Source organism: Pseudophryne corroboree, chromosome 1, assembly GCF_028390025.1.
Source record: "Pseudophryne corroboree isolate aPseCor3 chromosome 1, aPseCor3.hap2, whole genome shotgun sequence".
Lineage (NCBI taxonomy): Eukaryota > Metazoa > Chordata > Amphibia > Anura > Myobatrachidae > Pseudophryne > Pseudophryne corroboree.
In genome coordinates, this window is record NC_086444.1 from 939,271,883 (window position 1) to 939,279,351 (window position 7,469).

Genomic DNA, 7,469 nt, shown 5'->3' on the forward strand with positions numbered 1-7,469 from the left:
GTCCTTTTTCTTATTGGTTAGTAATATGTTTCTATCTATTTTTCTAACTTCTTCGAGTGCTTTATTTAGGAGGACTGTAGGGTACCCTCTCTGTTCAAACGATTTTAGCATCTCAGATGCTTGGGCTTCAAAAGATATTATATCGGAGCAGTTACGTCTGAGGCGTATAAGTTGTCCCCTGGGGATGTTCCTCTTCCAGGGGGGGTAATGTGCACTGGAATAATGTAAATATGCATTAGTACCCACTTCCTTGGCATAATTAGTGGTGTAGATTGTATCATCTTTGGCTTCAAGTGACACGTCCAAAAAGTTGATACATTGGGAGTGATATTGGTGAGTGAAAGTTAAACCATAAGTGTTAGAGTTAAGGGAATCAACAAATAACTGTGCTGAGTGTGAATCCCCATCCCAAATAATAAAAAGATCGTCAATGTACCTGCCATATAGGACCAGGTGCGCCTCCCAGCCTCCCCTCCAAATAAGTTGTTCCTCCAGTTCACCCACATATAGGTTGGCATAGCTGGGGGCGAACCTGGTCCCCATGGCGGTACCCTTGACTTGTAAATAGTGAGATTGAAGAAACAAAAAATAATTGTGATGAAGGATATAGGAAATTGAGTCAATTATAAATTTCTTGTGTATCTCACTCAGGTCCCCATCTTGGGTGAGTCGATTAGATATTGTGAGTAAGCCTTTCTCGTGTGGGATATTTGAATAGAGGCTTTGGACATCCAAGGTGAGGAAAGCATATGAATTTAGCCATTTCACATCTTTGATGAGGGATAAAAAGTGAGTAGTGTCCTTGATGTGGGACCTGAGTGTAGGTACACGTGGTTGTAGGTACGAATCTACGTAATAGGATAGGTTGGATGTGAGGGAGTGAATACCAGAAATAATAGGGCGCCCTGGGGGTGAGGTGAGGGATTTGTGTATCTTAGGTAAATGATAATAAACCGGGGTGACAGGGTGTGCGGAATAAAGAAAATTGTATTCGTCTTTGGATATGACTTCATCATCTAGGGCCCCCCCCAGAAGAGTAGCAAGCTCCAGGAGGAATTCTTGGGTGGGATCACTACTTAATTTGGTGTAGAACTCGGGGTTTTCTAACTGTCTTGTGGCCTCCAGTATATAATCTGTCTTGTTCTGTATGACAAGCCCTCCCCCCTTGTCAGCTTCCTTAATAATAATGGATTTATCCCTGGTTAGGTTATTAATAGCCCTCTTCTCTTGTCTAGACAGGTTAGATTTATTTTTTTGTGGATTGAGATAGATGTCAGAGCACATTGTCTTAAAATCGTCCATAGTCACCTTATAAAAGGTTTCTATGCTTGAGCCTTTAGATTTAATTGGGAAAAATTCTGACCTCTGTTTAAAGTTCTTTCTAGATATGTCGTACAGTTTCTCTGTTTTGTTGGGGGTACATTGTTCTGTACTGACCAATTCCTCCAATATATCCAGAGCTATCTGGTCCCCATCATCAAGCACTATAGGTATAGCTTCCTCTTTCCTTTGTTTTATATGTTGTTTGGCGAAGAATCTTTTATGACATAAGGTTCTAATATATCTATTAAGTTCCACAAACAGAGTGAAGATGTTTGGGGGAGTGGATGGGGAGAATTTCAGGCCCTTATTTAGGAGGGTAATTTCAGAGTCTGAAAGAACCTTTGTAGATAGATTGAAAATAGTGGAGGTCTTTGTACCCTTATTCTTATTTCTATTTAGTTTCTTGTATTTTTCTTTCTTACCCCCTCTTCTACCTCTGAATCTGTACTTCTTCTTCTTCCTCTTTTTGATGATATCTGTTGTTCGTTCACATGTGGTATTTGATCCCAATGTAATTTGTTTGGGCGTTTGTCTAAAAAAACCTCTGTTGTGGTTTCTGTTCTACTCATATTTAAATCTCTCTCTTTAGGTCTCGCCCCTCTGCTCTGTGTGTCATAGGTTGGTCTATCCTGTATTCTAGGGGATACTGGATGGGGATATCTAGAATGGGGGGTTTCTATTTCATTTCTTTTATTTCTCCTAGAAGAAGGAGAGCTATTGGGCCAGTAGTGTCTCGTATATTCCCCTTCTCTATGTTGGGGGTAGTTGGAGTTCCTATAAGGAGAGGGATAGGTTTTTCTAGTGGAGAAATTCCTACGTCTATTAGATGTTGATTTATTATATGGTCGACCTCGTAGTTTTTCATATGGTCTCCCTCGCTGTTCTATCTGTTCCTCCCTGTTCTTTAATTTATAAGTTCTCACTGTTCCTTTCGTATAATCATCAAAATCTCGTCTAAATTTTTTACATTTAGTGTCTAGAAGCGTTTGTTCAAATTTATCAATTTTTTCAGTAACGATCCTGTCCCTTTCTTTAAATTCAGGCATATTAGCATGTGGTTCGAGTCTCTTTTTAACTTCCTCAATTTCTTGTTCTATTTGTTTAGCTCTTTCTATTCTATATTTAATGACTAGCTCCATTAAAGAAAAGGAGCATCTGTCAAGAATATTCTCCCATTGTTCCTGAAATGATTTATTCTCTTGAAAAATAGAGGGTTTGAAAAGTCTGAGTCCCCTCGGGATCATTTTCTTATCGATGTATTTTTGTAAATTTACACCATCTAGCCATTGTTTCAGCTCAGATTTTAATAGGTCTTCTAATTTATAGAATTCCTCCGTTAATCTCAGGTGTGGCTCAGACTTTTCACCTCTATCATCATTCCCAGTGTCCCATCTCGAGAAGTAGGTCTGTCTTCTATTTGCTCTTTCATCAAATTTGGCGAAGCAGCTCATATCTTAGCAGCCCAAGGTTGACTATGTGTACGTGTAGAAAGATTGGTTACCCAGAGGTACTTGGGCGCTTTAGGTATGAGATGTTTCGCCGAGCTGCAGTCTCAGAAAAAGGGAAGTCACTCCCGTTGTGATACACAGAAGAAAAGGATAATGAGACTGCGCTAAGTTTGATGAATACAACACTATTAGTATAATCAATAAAACAAGTTTATTCCTAAAATTGTACAATCGGTGTATAAGAATTATATTAATGAAATAAGTACATGTATGAAATAAAAAATGATATAATTTCTAAAATTTAGATAGACATCCCAAGGGACTTCCCAATTCGCCAGGTAAGGAAATTAGACTTTGTGGAGATATATGCAGTGACCGTTCCAGATGTTTATCCCCTATATCATAATAGTCCAGCTTATACAATAGTCTCAGAGTTTAGGCAGGGTCCAATGAATGGACTAGTTACCGTTAGAGGGTAGTGTGCTCCGGAATCTTTAGTGGAGAGCTCCTCATGCATTATGGTTGGTGCAGTCCTTTTATGTGATGTTTGCCATGTAGAGTCTGAGAATTTCGAAAAGTCGTCTGGACAAAAACTTGGGGAATGGTTCGGTCCTCCTTAGAGTCAATTCCTGGCAGGGGTCCCTGGTTCACCTGACGCGTTTCGCTGCGATCAGCTGGCAGCTTTCTCAAAGGTATGTGCAGTTTAAAACATGTGGGGTTTATATACCACCTCTAATATGGTGGCTAATTAGCCCCTAGAAACACCTGGTTGTGCAATTGCATAATCACTTTAGGGCTGGATATATAAAATCAAAATGAACTTATGAGCTGAGACAGACCTACTTCAAGTGGAGTATAATAGGTAACAGATGTATAGATTATTCATAAAAACCGAGTTGTTTAAAGGTTTTTATTGGTATATAAATAAATAAATAGAGGCAAACAGGAAGTGTATTAGAAAGCATTAGCCAATGGGTGAGTTTGTTGTGGATCTTGTTGTCATAGAGATGATATTGACAGCTTGCATTATAGGTGGGGGAACATGTAGAGAGCGGTACTGAAATTACGTATTTCCTGGTAATTGTTCCGATCACGTGACTTATGTCACGTGATCGGGGCTTTGTATTGTATGTCTATAGCGTGCGGGAGAGCGGGGAGACGGTTGCTAAGCAACCTGGTAGCATAGTTAGTTGCACAGACCAGGGTCCGTAGCGGCTTATCCGCCCTGGTCCGTGTGTTAGGAAAGACGTGATTACGTCAATGCCTATGAATCAACATAGCCATTGCTTCCGCCCACCAGTCCGTCAGAGGCATAGTACTTCCGCCAACCAAGTAATCAGAGATAGGGCTTATATTTAAATTTAAATTCAATTGAAACTCGAACCTTTTAGGTAGCTTAAGGATCTGACCCAGCAGGGCCAATGTTCGAACTATGGATAGGGAGATATATTTCAGTTCTAGTAGCAAATATTTTAAACATTATATTATCGCATCCATTAAATAAGGGCCAGAATATTAGTTTCCCAAACGGATCAGTAAGATGTGGTGCTCATAACTAATTATTACTCGGTATAATGATTTTATCTATATATTATGATAAATATGATGGTATAGGGACCATATAGATGTCCCCTTTATAATTTATTATAATTTTGATTTAATTTGAATAATTATTCATAAGTTTCAGCGAGGTGAACAGAGCACTAGGAAGGCGAGACACTAATATATGAAGAGAGTTGTAATCTTTGGAGGGAAGCTATATATACTCCATGTAGGGGAAAGAATTAATTATTGGCAGTATATCATATTATAGTGTTTAGTTCTATGGCATCATTGAGACCCCCAGGGTAAATGGAGCCCATTTTGAACATCCAATATGTTTCTTGTTGGCATAGTTTTTTGTAACGGTCCCCACCCCTATTAGTTACTGGGATGTGCTCCACTCCAATTAATTTAAGACTGTTGGGGTTGCCTTGATGGGACTCATGGAAGTGTTGGGAAACACTATGGGATGACAGTCTTTTAATAATATTTCTGCGGTGTTCAAGAAACCTGATTTTAAGTTTTCTGGTAGTACGCCCTACATATTTGAGTCCACATTCACATGAGAGTATATATATAACATATGATGAATTACAATTAATGAAATGTTTAATTTCGTATAGTGCCCCATTATCTTCAGTTTTAATGGTCTTAGTTCTATTATCTATATAGTTGCAGGTGATACACCTGGTTGCTCCACATTTGAAAAACCCCTTAGTATTGGATGGAAGCCAGGAGTCTAATTGGGCTGTGGATTTTAGATCAGGTTTCAAGAAACTAGGTGCCAATGAATTTCTAAGGGATCTATTTTTCTTGAAGATAAAAACAGGGTCACTTGGTAACAGGGGGGCTATCAAATAATCCTGTTTGAGAATATTATGATTTTTCTTTATAATTTGTTTAATTTGGGAACAGTGACTATTATAAGTAGAAATAAATGCTATTGGTTTCTCATCTTCTATTAAGTTAGCTCTGTCCTTTTTCTTATTGGTTAGTAATATGTTTCTATCTATTTTTCTAACTTCTTCGAGTGCTTTATTTAGGAGGACTGTAGGGTACCCTCTCTGTTCAAACGATTTTAGCATCTCAGATGCTTGGGCTTCAAAAGATATTATATCGGAGCAGTTACGTCTGAGGCGTATAAGTTGTCCCCTGGGGATGTTCCTCTTCCAGGGGGGGTAATGTGCACTGGAATAATGTAAATATGCATTAGTACCCACTTCCTTGGCATAATTAGTGGTGTAGATTGTATCATCTTTGGCTTCAAGTGACACGTCCAAAAAGTTGATACATTGGGAGTGATATTGGTGAGTGAAAGTTAAACCATAAGTGTTAGAGTTAAGGGAATCAACAAATAACTGTGCTGAGTGTGAATCCCCATCCCAAATAATAAAAAGATCGTCAATGTACCTGCCATATAGGACCAGGTGCGCCTCCCAGCCTCCCCTCCAAATAAGTTGTTCCTCCAGTTCACCCACATATAGGTTGGCATAGCTGGGGGCGAACCTGGTCCCCATGGCGGTACCCTTGACTTGTAAATAGTGAGATTGAAGAAACAAAAAATAATTGTGATGAAGGATATAGGAAATTGAGTCAATTATAAATTTCTTGTGTATCTCACTCAGGTCCCCATCTTGGGTGAGTCGATTAGATATTGTGAGTAAGCCTTTCTCGTGTGGGATATTTGAATAGAGGCTTTGGACATCCAAGGTGAGGAAAGCATATGAATTTAGCCATTTCACATCTTTGATGAGGGATAAAAAGTGAGTAGTGTCCTTGATGTGGGACCTGAGTGTAGGTACACGTGGTTGTAGGTACGAATCTACGTAATAGGATAGGTTGGATGTGAGGGAGTGAATACCAGAAATAATAGGGCGCCCTGGGGGTGAGGTGAGGGATTTGTGTATCTTAGGTAAATGATAATAAACCGGGGTGACAGGGTGTGCGGAATAAAGAAAATTGTATTCGTCTTTGGATATGACTTCATCATCTAGGGCCCCCCCCAGAAGAGTAGCAAGCTCCAGGAGGAATTCTTGGGTGGGATCACTACTTAATTTGGTGTAGAACTCGGGGTTTTCTAACTGTCTTGTGGCCTCCAGTATATAATCTGTCTTGTTCTGTATGACAAGCCCTCCCCCCTTGTCAGCTTCCTTGATAATAATGGATTTATCCCTGGTTAGGTTATTAATAGCCCTCTTCTCTTGTCTAGACAGGTTAGATTTATTTTTTTGTGGATTGAGATAGATGTCAGAGCACATTGTCTTAAAATCGTCCATAGTCACCTTATAAAAGGTTTCTATGCTTGAGCCTTTAGATTTAATTGGGAAAAATTCTGACCTCTGTTTAAAGTTCTTTCTAGATATGTCGTACAGTTTCTCTGTTTTGTTGGGGGTACATTGTTCTGTACTGACCAATTCCTCCAATATATCCAGAGCTATCTGGTCCCCATCATCAAGCACTATAGGTATAGCTTCCTCTTTCCTTTGTTTTATATGTTGTTTGGCGAAGAATCTTTTATGACATAAGGTTCTAATATATCTATTAAGTTCCACAAACAGAGTGAAGATGTTTGGGGGAGTGGATGGGGAGAATTTCAGGCCCTTATTTAGGAGGGTAATTTCAGAGTCTGAAAGAACCTTTGTGGATAGATTGAAAATAGTGGAGGTCTTTGTACCCTTATTCTTATTTCTATTTAGTTTCTTGTATTTTTCTTTCTTACCCCCTCTTCTACCTCTGAATCTGTACTTCTTCTTCCTCTTTTTGATGATATCTGTTGTTCGTTCGCATGTGGTATTTGATCCCAATGTAATTTGTTTGGGCGTTTGTCTAAAAAAACCTCTGTTGTGGTTTCTGTTCTACTCATATTTAAATCTCTCTCTTTAGGTCTCGCCCCTCTGCTCTGTGTGTCATAGGTTGGTCTATCCTGTATTCTAGGGGATACTGGATGGGGATATCTAGAATGGGGGGTTTCTATTTCATTTCTTTTATTTCTCCTAGAAGAAGGAGAGCTATTGGGCCAGTAGTGTCTCGTATATTCCCCTTCTCTATGTTGGGGGTAGTTGGAGTTCCTATAAGGAGAGGGATAGGTTTTTCTAGTGGAGAAATTCCTACGTCTATTAGATGTTGATTTATTATATGGTCGACCTCGTAGTTTTT